General features: G+C 33.1%; 1 protein-coding gene across 1 annotated transcript in view; it reads right to left on the bottom strand.

Annotated features, from left to right (window-relative positions):
* LOC142326644 (signal-induced proliferation-associated 1-like protein 2) overlaps positions 1-15535 on the bottom strand; it is a 370917-nt gene extending 355382 nt beyond the window's left edge. Inside the window, exon 1 of the mRNA XM_075369241.1 lies at positions 15094-15535. The gene's annotated coding sequence lies outside the window, so the exon portion shown is untranslated. The remainder of the gene's footprint in view (positions 1-15093) is intronic.
* Between the last annotated feature and the right edge of the window lie 728 nt (positions 15536-16263).

The raw sequence follows: 16263 nt of genomic DNA, 5'->3' as shown, positions 1-16263 counted from the left end.
TCGAACCAATATCAGTTGGAATTGGCTAAATTGAGAGAAAACAATGACGAATTGCGTATACCGTTTAGAAGTTGGGAAATTCATCAGCATCCAACAGTCCCACAGACAAAATCTGCTATTTGGAATATAAAAACATCATCACAATTAGATAAACCTAGATATGTTATTGTAGGGTATCAAACCGATAGATTAAATAAAACTACAAAGAACGCGTCAGAATTTGATTCGTGTAACGTTAAAAATATTAAAGTATTTATAAATTCAAACCGTTATCCGTATGAGGATTTAGAGGGGGATCGAATGTTGATGTACAAGATGTTTTATCGAGTTTAAACAATCGTATTATAAATTGACAGATTCACCATATACGTTTTCATATTATAAAAATACCCCTTGTATGCGATCGATTGTTCACGACAGGATGAATCGATAAAAACGGTTTTATTGATTTGAAAAATTAATATTGAAGTCGAAGAGAATTTTAAACCAAATACAATCGCGTATTGTTTATTAATATATGAACTTACTCACCGTTAACCGACAAAGTAATAAAACAATCTTCATAATTAGTTTATTTCGTGAAATTTTAATTATTTTTTTTTGCGATACATAATTGTGATTAATACGCGCTTTCATAATGAAAATTTAACTAGAAAGAATCTTATTTAATATATTGAATTATTTACTCGGGTTCTGTCCGAATCTTTAATGTATTGATTTACAACGTTTAACGTGTTGATTTATCGAAGAAAACAGAGTCGTGTTTTGCTATGCTTTTTGTAGTAGATAGACGCTTGCGTGGGGAAAAGTGGCGGTCGCTCTCCGTGAAAAAAAACTTCAGGTTTAATCCCGGTCCCAGGAAGAGCTAGCGGTGCTCAACCTGAGGTTTCTGTACTACTCGCATAACAGACATCAAGAAAAACTACTTTAAATTTTCTACTCGATCTCGGAACCGAGATAAAAGTAGGCGAATTAGAATGTATTTTTTATACTGAATCTTAAAATGAAATCGGTTTTCTTCATCACCCTCAGATTTTTAGTTACGGCCCTTTAAAATATCGAGGTACTTCTTAAATAATAGAATACAGAAATTATAATAAAAATTCTGCGAACCAGTCCAGCGAGACGTTACGACGACGGTCTTGCGAGGAGAGTCACAGGTGTGTCTGCAAAACGAGAGTGCGAGACGTCAGTCCGGCGAAGAGAATGTTGAATCCAGTTCGATACAAGTAAGATGACGCCACGAATAATTTCAGTAAAGTAGAAAAATTCTCGGTAACTTACAGTAAAACTGTAAATGTATATGTAAAAGAAATAATTCAATAAACTTCATTCATAAGCTGTTAGGGTAGATAGTGAAGGTATTTGCAAGTGAACACTACAGGATTGTTTGTTAAGTTAAGACTAACGGGGTTTTTTTTTATTAATGGATCTGAATTTTAGTTTTCTATTTATCTCCTGGAATAAATTCCGAACGATTATTTACTATTTATCACTCTATCTGATGTGTAATATTTTGATCGTTATTCTTTGTCGATTACGTTATGTATTTTGCTCTGTTTTTGTCATACTTACTTTTTTTTACGTATTAATTGTTTGATTTGTTATTGACATCTGATATTATCGTTTCCTACTATTATCCTGATTATTACTGCGATTATAATTACTATATTAATATTTTTGTTCGTTAATTGTTTTATTATTGTCACTTATTATTGTATTTATCACCGGTGTTGTTATTATTAATTTGTCCGGTTGTAATTATGAACATTTTAAACCGACAAACTGTAATTACATAAACATTCTAAATTGTCAACCTCTCAATTTCGCTTTGATTTCTATTCGCTGAAATTTTACTATCTTTCTTTCATAAATTCCATTCTTTAGGACGCGAACTTAGGAGGAGTTCTGCATGATGTTTCGACTAATACAAGTCACGAATCTGGCCCCTCTGTTCTGCTTGTGTGATGAGGTAAGGTTCAGTATTTGATTCTTCCGGAACGTAATTAACGTCTATTGAAGTCGAGGATTCATCGGTCGAGCCTTCTGGAAATCGTAGATTTTTTCCAAGAAGTTGGAGCGATCGGAATCTGTAAATCGACACCACGAAGTACCGGTCTGATAGCTAACGAACGTTTTGGTATGCGATACTGCTTTTATTGTTTGAATTGAAACCGGCGACGTCTGTTAAGCAAAAATAACCGTCATAACGGTTAGTAGGTTCTCGCCAAATCATCGGTACGCCAAACGGTAAATGCTCTTTTTTTTCGTATTTAGAACCGGGTTAATTTAACGCAGCACTTTATGCGGAGCCCAGGTTTTCTCGGTCTTCCGAGGGACAGTCAAAATAATGTTTGCTGAAAACTACTTACAAACATTATTACGCATTCGATATTCATTTCCGTTGACTTTTCGTGATGAATTCTCGGCAAACGTAACATAAAATATTTGGAGAATTTTTACAAGCCAGATTTTTATTCGTTATAAAATTCAGAACGTTTTAATGATGAAAGTAAACTAGAATATTATAGAAATACTTGTAATTATAAAAATAATTAAGTTTTATTTATAAATATTTAAACGACTTAAAATAATTCATAAAATTATTTCACTATGGAGGGCAATAAAACGCGCGCGCGCACACACATACACGCACACACCACAACTTAACAAATCTTTACGTTCAATAAAATAACACCAAAAGTTGTCATAAGTCTTTCACTAAATTTATGAAATCATTTGCCAAACAATCTTTATAATACGCGTATGATAAAAGCACTACCGCAACTAAAGAACACGGCAAGCGATACCGAGAACTGAACTCGTGCTGAAAAAAATTTCATCGCGGTGAATTACTCATCGCTTGACTCGCATGGTCTATCTGGCTTGAAATGAGATGTCATAATTCGATTATTACGAATGAAATATAGGACTACTGCATACATCCCAATATAAATCAGATATGAATAAGCAAACATACAGACGTACTAACTTATTTGTATTGTTTGTCCCACCTAATGATAGAACAAATAAATTTAAGGGGTTGTAACTTAAGAACTTTACGCGACGGGTTGTTTCGGAATACATACTCAGATTCAGCATATAAAATATTATATAGAACACTTACTCCCTTTTCAGTACCAAATTTTTGTGTTTACCAGTGTAATTAAGGTATATGTTACAAGCAAGTTATAGCATGTTAGTACCTAAATTACCAGAAGAATGTGAATATACTTAAAATATTTTATCTTATTATTTCAATCGCATTTGTTTCTTTTTTACAAAAAATTAATTCATTTCACTTTCGTATATAAAAATATAAATAAGCTGAAAACAAAAACCGGTAACAAAATTCAATATTTTTTGCAATATCCAGCAAAACACCGCATCGAACTTCAGAACACTAGTCGGCTGCACCCTCCGTTACACGTCCAGACGGTAATGCAGCTCTACCCGCGTACTCCCCGGCAAGTCCGATTTAATGGATCCTACTGCCGCAACAATCCTCCCTGGAAGCGGTTTATGTCAAGGATTTTCTCCGAATAAGCAATGTTTTTCACACAGTCATTTCACAGGAGTCATGTCTAGGCTCCTTGGTGGCCGTGCGATCGGCCCTCCTCTTCCGCTATACTGCGGCAGCGCCAAGCCGATAGAAATTAATCCTTTTTCTTCATTAATATCGTCAATCTGAGAAAAGACGTAAGTTCGAGCATATCACAGAAAATATCGCGGTCGATTGTGCTTTCTATAAAAATAGTAAGTAGGCCCGCAATACGGTCATCCAACAGTCACCGAACATCGATCGGAAGAGTCAGGCTGGTGTTCGATACTTTCATGCGACGGCCTTACTCTCCAAATCCCGCAATCGTGTCGATTTTTCAGTATCATATATAGCATATGGTATTTAATGTGGAATTACAACGAAAGATTACGTTTGTCTTTCGTTTTAAGCGTCAAAATTATTCCGCCTATAAACGAGACATATAGTATATATATAATGTGTAAACCGATGCGGTTTTGCAAATAATTAAAAATAGAGGTAATAGATAAGATTAATGAAGTGAATATACGTAAAGTATGAACCGGTAAAGTTTAAATTTGACACAAGTGCTCGTCATATTATTTTAAAAATGACTATTTTATTGCATTTTCATACTAAATCTGCTGAAAGCTTCGGCTTTTCATATAGTCACCGGAGAGTAACGTATAATTAACCCCTATATCAGATATTACGAAAATGGACGCACAGTCTCCGTATACATCCGAGTAACGATTCGATTACGCGGTCTAATTGAAGTTAAGATATGGGAATAGTTCGTTTAAAACCTTCGGTGTTAGAGAAAGGGGCGTGGATCACGTTTCCGCGAATCGATTCGTTAGATCGAGGGTTATAATTTACGGTAGGCGGTCGAGGTTGGAAGAACCCATACGAAGGCGACAGTAAGTTGTACAAATACGCCGATGGAAATGTCAGCCGAAGCGTTTGCATCGGTGGCATCCTAACAGAAGCCAAACCGATGACTGTGATGACCGACGGGTTGCAGGTCGGGCTGGTCTAGCGGTTAATTCGTCATCCCAAATCAGCCGATTTCAAAGTCGAGAGTCCTAAGGTTCAAATCCTAGTAAAGGGAGTTACTTTTATACGGATTTGAATAATAGATCGCGGATACCGGCGTTCTTTGGTGTTGGATTTCAATTAACACACATCTCAAGAACGGTCGACCTGAGAGTGTACAAGACCGCACTTCATTTACATTCATACAAATCATCCTCGTTCATCCTCTGAAGTAATACCTTAGAGCGGTTCCGGAAGCTAAACAGAAAAGAGAGAGGGTCTAAAAGACGACATCCGGTAGAGTTGAGGCCTTTCAGCTTCTCTCCTTTTCAGCTACGAAAGGAAAGGGTGGTGCGATCGGATCACGATCCCCTACAGGGGTACATACATCAAAGTTTTTTGAAGACAGACTTCATTAATTAAAAGAAATCGCATAGATTAATACCCTGGATATTTTACTTACTATGAAGCGACTTACTAAGATTCAAACCCGACCAAGATGCACGATTACATAAGAAAATGACAAAGATTTAGCGATAATGTTTTACGACATATCTATTTAATAAGCGCACGAAATGTTTTGATCGAATCGTATAATACGGGTGCATCCATTAAACAGAGGACAAATATGACTCGTATACGCAGGATTAATCCCGCAAATAAAATGTAATCGTAAAAACACTTAAAAGGGTGGCGTAATGTGAACATTACTATTTCAAAATGTTTTGTACGATTCGTTAAATTTTTCCGACTGTTAATTTAGACCGTTTACTCTTACGCATGTAATATTGAAAAAATACGCTTCCTAAAAGAATTTTATTCCCAAGAGGGCCGAATGTAAGCTCGAGAAAAATCGGATAGACGAAACGACTTAGGATAAGAAACTGTTACGTGCTGCTTTAGATCTCAAAATAAGAAACGGCTCCAAAGTACAATCCAGCGGCGGTCTCTTACGGTATTGTATTTTAACTGCAGCCTTTACACAAGTACATCAACCGAACTTACAAAAAAATAATACGCAAGAAAGACGACATAGATGTAATTAAACAAACCGTTCTGTTTAAACTAGACTCGTCCCTTGATTTAATGCGTCTTAGAAGAGTAACAGAAATTCCAGATACGATTACAAAAAGCTTCTAAACAATCCGGGATCACAAATACGACGGGCGGAATTTACGATGACGTTCCGGTTAAGCGAGTTAGAATAATTTAGAAAACCCAAGCCAGGGATGGATCGGTGAACCGGCAGGGAAGCACGAAAAATATCAACAAAAGACGCATAAACGTATGTATTACGCTGCACGGGGAATGCGTTTTGTTTTCCGCCTTAATCATAACTTTATTTTATTTTTTTTAATATTTATTCAAAAAGCCTGATTTTTTTATTCGCTTAATTTTATTTATATTTTTTACTTGTAACTACGGCATCAGTCAGCGCTGTAGTCACTGCTTACGCTATTATAGTCGGCTATTACAAACCTTTCGGTTTGGATATCGGCAACTCGGTACGTAATATAATTTTTTTTCTCTATTTTTTACGCTTTTAATGTGTTTGCAGCTTCTGAAATTCAGCCGGCAGTTCAACATTTTTTCGCGGCTCTTTCTTTAATTACATTTTGTCGACGTGCATATTTTTCTTTCGCAACCTGACTTTATGATCGGATTAGGAGCGGTACGGTGGCTTCTTACCGCGTTCTGATCGTAATTCTCAAAGATTTTTTGTCCAACTAGTACTCTTCTAGCGCGACTTATCTAATCGCACCGAATCGTACAATAAAACATATCTACTGTACGAAATATTTCCGCTTTGTAGCCGTTCTAACAGTCCTTTTATCCTGCAATTTTACGTTAAGACAGTACGCGTTGTCAATTACCAAGGTAAACGAAGTTCGGTATTATTATTTCAGGCGGTTTTTTCGCGGTTTCATTATTCATGTTCTTCCTATATACTCGTTCCGGAACGATTTAAAAAATCAAAAACGCATTCAGAATTTCTCATCGACACCGCAGGCGTGTACAAATATCAACTTTGATCCTTTGGGTATGTTTTTTTGTAACCGTTAATAGAGTCATCGTAACCTTTTACGAGTTTTCAGCGGATATATAAATCGTCTAAAAAAATAATTTTCCTTCTCGACTGCGCATTCGTTTCAAACATTTACTCTTTGAAACGTATACCGTGTAATTATTCTAAGTCTTTTTCCGTAGTATTTTTCTTTTTCGTGTGATACACCGGAAGTCTCCATATATTCCAAGCACCTTTCTGGATTTTCGGGGCCCGTAGACAGCCACGTCCATTGTTTGTAACGCGTAGTACGTGAGAAGTAGTCTTGTGCATTCTCGGTTCGACCGTTCCTGAGATGTGCGGTTAATTGAAACCCGACCGCCAAAGAACACCGGTATCCACGATCTAGTATTCGAATCCGAATAAAGGCTACCTTTACCGGGTTTCGAACTGTAAAAATCTGCCTTTCATCACTTAAAACCAAACTCTTGAGAACTTTCCGTACTCTTGTGTAAACATATAAATATAACTTTTACAAATACCGCTCGAAGTCCAGTAAGTCAATTTTTATTATTATTAAAATTGTTACTTCATTATTTTTGTTTTTGTTTATCGGACTAGATTACATCTCATATTTTTACTCCTTTTTCCAATAATCGGTTCTCAAACAGGAGGCGCGCATATGTAAGATAAAAATAAATTTTCGACACCGCATAACAAATTACACTGTATAGAATCAGCAATGTCGGGACGTAATCGGTTACACATCACATCATATCATTTAATCGTTTTCATTTATTTCAATTCTAATTTTAAAAAAATGATTCCTTTCAACACAACCTTCAGGAAGTAATATAATTATATTTCATTTTCGAAAGCGTCCATTAATAAAAACAGCACAATCGGTGATGGATTTCAACTAATTTACTTATTACCCTCTCTCCACGCTTAATACCCGATTACAACTACCCTTACCCCTTTTTTAAGGATAAAAACAAATTTTTTTACAGTGTGAAAAATACAAAGCCCTATCAGGTTTCGAACTCTGAATTTTCCGGATGAAAAGTCGAGATGCCACTAATCCGCCACAGAAATCGGCAATAAAAATATACTGCAGAAGCTGTGCGTAAGTAAATGCTGAAGAAAACTTAATACCTTTACCGCTTGATAAAAAAATAATCCACATTATTTTCAAAAAAGCAAGCTGTTTTTTTTTTTTTAACTTAGTGCTGTGAAGAGACCGCATCTTTAGCTACGTCTAATTCAGTACGGGTTCAGATTTACGGTTTTTAAAATTCACTTCTAACCTATAATTTTTAGCGCTATTTTCCCGACACATTATCTTTCCTAATAAATTTAAAGGGCTCTTGTCGAGAGGAGGGTTTAAATAAGCTAAAGGGAGAAAAAATTGAGAGATTGCAGTATTGCCATCTATATCCTAGGGCAGAAGTGAAATAAATAAATAATTCGGTAAGAGCAACTTTAAATAAAAAACGAAATATTGAAAAACCGGAGCCTCAGTACCTAGTACATTTTTAACTATTCGGAAATATTACTTCGAATATTGTAAATCTTAAGGTCGGCAAGGGCTCCACGGTCTATCTAAGTTAACGTTTAAGCTTGCGTTCTTTTTAAAACTCGACAAGAAAAGCTACACCGAAAGGGAAACTGTATAGCGCGTAACATCGAGTAAGTTCACGACCGGGTATCAGAGACGGTTAAAACCGATTAAAATGCGCTTATCTTACGCTTACCTCAATCACGTAAGCGTTGCTGTCGCAAACGATTATACGGTATCTTTATCAAATATCGCTTGCAACAGGAAAAAAGCAGAATTAAAGGTAAAGTGCACGTTGACATACCGGGCCTTGACGACAGCCGAACATCGTCATTCCTCTGTGAGCAATAACAGAGGGGAAATTTTTAATATATACAAGCACTGCTTGTAAAAATTTGGGTATGTGGAGGAGGCGCAGACAAATCTAGGGGTCATAAATTTTCATAAATTTTTTTTTAAATCTGTCCACTGTTTGAGTCAAGATTTTCGCAAATTATCTTAAATATATAAATCAGTTCTTTAAATAAAACAAATCCACTTATTAGGTTATATCGTTATTAATATTAACTGCGATTAACGCAACTTTATTAATTTAATGAAATGCCTAATGTTACATATATACATATTTTTATTAAACTCGTAATTATTATGAAGTAACATTGTCGTCAATATTTTACACGCTAACAATTTATACCCTTCTTGTACAGGGTAGGTGTTTTACGGAAATACGGCCATAAAACCCCACCAAACTAAAAATAAAAAAAATAAATAAAAAAAAGAAACAGGAAAAATTGTATTTCACGGCTATGTGAAGACGTGGTAGTCTGTTTATAAAAAAATATTATAAACGCCTACAAAAGCGTTATTTATTATTATAACTTGATTATTCATTTTCAGAAGACGGGAATACAAGTTATCAGGTAATTTGTCACCTTTTGACACACGGTTGGAAGTGTTGTACGTCACTTCAAAAACGAGACTGTACCCTAACGGCAACGCAAGATAATTATATCTATCCTTGATAACATTCCAATACGCCACAGGTAACGACACTAAAAATGAATTTTTTAAAGAGGCACTCGAGAAAGCCGTTACAGTAGTAATCAAATGCGGTGCTTCTCGCTTGACAGTCCAGCATTTTTGCATTCGAACAATCGAAACCGAACAAAAAAAAGCGATCTACGATTTACAAAAAATTAAAAAAAACAAGTAATATTAAAACAAGAAACGAGCATAAAGCCAGAATCACCAGGATGTGTGCTAACTCCTGATTAAATGCCGCGTAGTCGAGGATCATTCAGAACCAGTTTGGCTAGATTAGAGCTCAACGTACACGGGACGAGGACGAGTGGCGGGCGCCCGTGCGGCAAGCATCAAGCAAGACGTTGAGGGCAAGGACAGTTGAGTCACGCAGCGGAAGGCGCGGTTATGCCATGACGTCAGGTCAAAACGGACCTCCTCCGCTACAAAAGATCGAGCGGGAGAAGTCAGATTATGATGAATCTTCTAATTACGAATCGCACGCCATCACAACTGTAAGTGAACTACTTAAAATAATTTTGTTAACTACTCTGTCTACTTTCGCGACACGCATACATAAAACGTACAAAAAATCAAAAATTATTTTCTCGAAAAAAGTAGAAACCGTATTTTATTCAGTTTGATACGATTAATCGGCCGCATCTTGAATAAACAAAAATTAGTTCCTTCAAATCGCATTTATAAAAATTACCGATGCAAGATAGTAAAATACTGCATTATTGTACATAAGTAAAACTTTCCGGATAGTCTCCCGAATCACTGAAATATAAAAATTACTAAACGCAAAATTATTGTTACAAACTAAACGTAGAAAAACTTTAAAAGTTATTTAAATAAAACGATTCTTTTACTTTGTTTTTCATCATTAAACGGTAATCTGCTGACACACATGCAACATTGCACAATCGGCAGGAGACGCTCGCCGAATAGGTCGGTTAATTCTGAAACTAGGTAAGGTTTTAATTAACAAAACCTTTGTCCACAGAAAAATTTAAATAGATTCATCGCAAATGTCACAGATTAGAAGTACGCCGCTTAGATTGAACCACGTCCTCTGTGACTGCAGTTTGGTGGGGAAAACTGCCTGATCTAAGAAAACTCAGGCCGACTAATATAATGCAACTTCATCTACCACGAGAAATTTGTCGTAGCAATAAAAAAAAATCCTTTAAATCATCACAATATACGTATTTCCAAACAGGGCAAATAAACGAGTCAAGGAGTTTCCGAATATAACAGAAAATCTACAGAAATAATCAATACCTTGTTTGAAGAATAATCCGTCTTCATTCTACAATAAAAAGGAAAATTGTTATTAACATAACCGACATCACAAATACATTTAAAACGAATATGTTTGTAAATATCTGCATTTAATTTTACAAAGTAAAAAAAATCACTAGCCAACAGTTATAAATATTACAGGAACTTTTATCGTATTAACATCAATCGGTACAATTTTATTCAAACAAATAATATTTTGAGCGGCTTCCAAGTATATATAATCATCTGTTACTTACTTTGGATGCGGGTTATAATAAGGCCAAATTATCAATTTCTAGTAAAGCAGTATATCCCATCCTTCGCCAATCCTCTCTTAAAACTTTTCCATGACTCCTGGAAAGGTACCTTGGGAGTTGAGTCGGCGACCGTGCAGGTTCCATTTGCAAACCCGTAGAGGCAGTAGCTAGTGAAACCTTCTAGGGGTGGAGCTTTCTAAAGGCAGAGCTTCCACCCCTAGAAAGCGTGGGGATATTTCAAGAACTCTCTACAGAGAAAGTGAGAACTGCGGATTCTTACATCCGCATCCCGGCTAAGAGATCCATGAATGTAACAAGCTACAAATACTTATTACACAAACAAGAAATTCATACTGTTACCTTCAAACCGAGGAATATCAACAGCCACCTAGAGTCAGTCGGTATATTGTGATTAAATAAGTAGCATTACGCTATGCGGATAAACCCCTAAACTCGGCGTGTCAATATTTTGAGAAATCAATGAACATATGACAAGACCAAAGTCCAATAATAAATCTACGACAAAAAAATGTTATCACGATACGGCACAATCATATTAATACATCCTTTACTGAATCTAACCTATTAAGTTTTGTTGCGGCAAGAAAAGAATCTAAAAAAATTACAAAAAACACCTCCTTTATTAATTATATTTTCAGATGGACCTGGAGCTAATTCGGCTAAAAACAAATACTAAGTGAACAAGCGCATATGCTAATCTGCTGTTTTAAAATAAAAATAAAAAATCCTTACTAAAAACTTCATTAGAGCGCAACATGAACAACAGAAAAACCATAAACGGTAATGGCTTTTGAAATGGACAGAATTTCTACGCTACAATTAGATTTTCAAATTTAAAGACAGACTTTTACATAATCATAATGCTAATTTGAAAATGTATGAATCATAAACGACTTTGAGTCACAACCTGAACGGCTTAATCCTTGTTTTTAAATCAAGGGAACTGTAACTCAGGATGAGTTTTTAATTACTGACCGATAACATAATGGAGACAAGAGGCGATAGTATATTATAACTACCAGTTATTATAGTTAGGAGACCTCCTAACTACCGACCTCCTTTTGGAAAAGAAAGCGGTAAATATCTGTGTTACCCTTATTACCCCAAAATTCACACGCAAAAGTAATTTTTTATATATAATATGTTGTCTTTAAAATAAAACTAGGCTGACAATTAATCCGGGATGCAATTAACCATCAGTATTGATTTCATTTATCTAAATCCAAATAAATTAATCGACTATAAACTAAAGATTACCGTTAATTAAACTCGACTGACATCATGAAGATTTATAAATACATTTTTTTATTTATATTTAAATCGTGCAAATTTATAAAATAAAATAAGAATCTTAATATTAACCGACAAATTTAGTCTTTCAAGTACATCAGCCCAAGAAGATTTAAAAACCGAATCTTCTAGAATGAAAATTACTAATACTAATGTAGGTATGTTCATATATAAAATGTATAATTATATTATTAAACAGCTAGGATATCAACAACGCAATTTAAATGAAAGCTATAATACATTAGACAAATGTAAAAGTAAAAACAATTTTAAATAACAATTATATTAAAACACAATGGATGTCATGACTGTTTCTTATTCAGACTGAAAGTCTACTGGAATTTTTTCTTATTTTAGGAACAAATTAAACACATGAATTTCCAACTGTTTTCCAGTATTCCTAAATTCAGATTATTAATATTAATAAAAAAATGTTCAATATTAATTACCTTCAGTACAAAAGTTACAAAGAAGTTATGACTGTTACAATCATCTTGCCAAGCGGTTACAGAATTTGATTAACATCAAACATATGTAGACAAATTATTTGGTTTAGTACAACAATATTATCAAAATGAATACATAGTAAGTAAACAAGTGAGAAACACATGAAGGCATCCATCAGGTTAGTTAATCACAATTAGGTAATAAAAAGAAGTAAAAGTAAAAACTAAAGACGATATTAAAAGATAAGGCGCTACTTGTTTTGCACAGAATATTACATCAGCCTTAATGGACACGCATTCAAAGAACATATGCAAGCACTATACACCAATAAATTAAACTTTTAGAAAGAAAGCATATACATAAACATAAAGCACAAGCAAATTACACACATAGCAAAAAAAAGCCATTAAATCAACATTTTTAAGACTAATTATTTTATAGAATCTTTCCAAAAATTATGTTTTTTTTAATATAGGATTTTATTTTACGTAAACAATATTATTCTGTAATGAGTTTTTAAATAATACTAATTAAATAAAAACCTGAATTCTCTATCGTGTTCAACATGTACATAAATATTTGCAAAAATTATTTTTAATTACAACTTCTTATTTATTTTGTAGTTACTTTATTTGTGAAGGACCTTTTTATATAAAATTTACTATTATTTTAAGCGTTTTGTTATTTTTCTTATTAACTGCTTTAATTTTTAATTTTCAATTATCTTGCGGCTCTTCTATAATCAAGGTTTTACCACGGTCTACGGAAATACTGGGGCAGTTACGTATTATAAGAGTGCAATAGCTCATTCACTCAATCATTTCTGATGGAATCTATGCATTACTTACTATGTATCAATCTGAATATTCATCTTTTATCCGTATCAAATTGACACACTAAATTTTCATAAAAACATAAAAGAAATGAAATATGATATTTGATAAAATACTAAAAAGATATCTTAACAATTTCAAAGTTGCTGTGATTAGCAACAGCCCAGCTGATAAGAAAGACACATATTAGATACAAATATACATGTTTTTAATAAAAAAGCTAAATAAGAATGTAAAATTTAGTAAATATTTTGAAAAATAAATGATTGGTATTGAATAGAAAAAAGCCAATAACTGATATAAACAAGTTAAAAGACTAATAATAAAAAATAAACTAATTTTACAACAGCACGAATACAAAAATTGTTGATAATTCATGTTCTTATATTGCAATACATTAAGATATTTGAATTAAGCACATTTGTAAAAAAGTGGAATAATTCTTCAATTACAAACCAACCGCAAATGTAATCTCATTAACAATGTAACAAAAACAGTAATAGTGGTAAAATACCTCTAGTTGTTTAAGTAAACAGCTACAATCCAGAAAAAAAGCCTTTTACATAAACAAAATATATACTAAAAAAAATGACTCTTTTATTCAAAGTTATTTATATACAAATAAACCTAATTTAAGTTTTACAGCACACTACTGTTCTTCCATTGTATTACAGTGAAACTATTAAAAAAAATAATAAAAATACAACACACACTATCTGCATGAATGTGGAATGTGTGTGTTGCATATGCACATAATACAAAACAAATTACAACTTCAGAGCATACATTATTATACTAATTATATGGAGGAAATTGTAATTAAGTATTATTGTATGAGAAATTATATACAAATAACAATAATATAACAATGAAAACAAGAGACTAACAACCAAGTTAAAAGGTACAATATACATCCTATTTAGTATGTTTAATGTCTGCCAGAATAAATTACCTAACTAAAAAAAACGTAATGCATAGTAAAAAATTCTATCCTTAACTAATGCAGCTTTTGAATGACAACTCTTTATGGCCTGTTATTGCAACATTAATTTTGTATGCTAAAAAACTGCAACAAAAATTTTTGATGGTAATTACTGATTTAAGTTAATCATTTAATTTTATTAATAATAAAAGGACTGTGAAATTATTAAAGAAAAAATTCGTAAAAACTAAACAATTATTTATATATATGAACAATAATGATGCTATATGCATTTAGATCAACCTTCAAGAAATAGAGCAGAAACATTATCAAATATAAAATAAAATCGTTGCATATCACGTGTTACAACCAATGGTGGTTCTTTCCATTATTCAATTAAAATTAAGGTCGACTAAACAACATCACATCGCTAATTAAAATTAAATTATTGTAATATTTCTCTTCAATTTTTGGCACAAATTAAGCGTTCAAATAACAAAATACAATAATAGAAAAGATTAATTTTTTTTGTATAAACATTTCATAAACATAAAAATATACACCAAGAAAAAATTAAGCATAACTAATTGCATGACCACTTAATAAGAAGAATTTCAGGCAAAGAGAACTAATTGTAACCATTAGTACAAAACACTTCATAAAGAAAGGCTTACGTTTATTGGGTTATACTTCAACGACTTACTCTGATTTCGTTATAATGTACTACGAAATAAACAGAATCGTCCCTACAAACACAAGGACTATCATCAAATTACGAAGTAAAGAATCGGGTTTACAAGAACGACTAATAGATCTGAATTGCGATATACGAAAGATAAAACAAAAGAGCAAAATCTAACATATCTGTAGTGAACGGAAACACAAAAAGTATATGACTTACATTTTCCACTGCATCAGAGGAATCCCTTTGCTTTTGTACACAAAACAGTGTTAGGCCTTTAGTAAAACACTTTAAACACTAATGTTTTAATTTTGATAAGTCGACACAACAATCGGTTTGTTTAACTGCGCGTTCACATAATCTTACGGAACAATATATGAATAAAATTATGACACAACATAAATGAGCCACGTTCATATAACCTAGAAACTCAACTATTACGAACACGGGCAATGATTACGAAAAGGTTCACTGCCTTTAAGCTTTAAATGGATAAACGAAATCACAAAATCTGTGTCTAATAAAATGTAAACAAGTTAAAACAACAACAGCCATAAAAGTTCACATTACAACTACATCAAAAAGTAACGGTTAAACACCACACAACATATATACTGTACTAAAATTTATGAATAACACAACATTAAATACAATCTTACATTCCAACCTAACAGTATATAACAAAATGACAACAAAACAAAGAATCATAAACCTATACTCCCCACCACAGAAACTTACTCCCTCCAAAGTACTCGTACAAACGAGTATCATGTCGGGTACGATAACGCACTCAAGGGGATTTAATAGAAATTATAATGAGTACTGACATCTAAATGTAGTACATTGTTAGAACCGTTATATTTTATTACGAATAAGAAATTTGTTCACGCTAACACACGCATATAATAAAGATTTTATTTATTTGAATAGGATTTTTTAATAAAAACTTCTAAAGTAATTATGAAATGTTACACGGGACTCAATTCTAATCGTCTACTGTTCTAGTTTTCCAGAATAAATTAAATATTTTTTAACCATCTTGTAAAACAGGATTTATAGTCATTTGACTGGTTTCATGCACTTCCGTACTAAGTCTAACCTTTAACATTCAGTTGGAATGTATACGACAGCTGCATAATTTGAGTTTGTTCATATACCCTTACAGTTTTTATCCTACACTACCTTAACCAACATATTTTGTGTGAGCTTCTTTTCTGTCACACCCTAAACTTAGGTCTTCTTTATTTACTTATTCTTTTTAGGAATAACATTAACAATCCCTTTTAATAATGAGGATATAATGACATTTGTACCTTGACAACAAACAGATTTTGTTACTTAAAACTTGAAAAAATTTAAATAAAAAACTTATTTTAATTTTCAGCATCA

This window comes from Lycorma delicatula, chromosome 6 (genome assembly GCF_047948215.1).
Source record: "Lycorma delicatula isolate Av1 chromosome 6, ASM4794821v1, whole genome shotgun sequence".
In the NCBI taxonomy this organism is placed as follows: Eukaryota; Metazoa; Arthropoda; class Insecta; order Hemiptera; family Fulgoridae; genus Lycorma; species Lycorma delicatula.
Note: the sequence above shows the minus strand (reverse complement) of the source record. Positions and strands in the feature narration are given on the sequence as shown.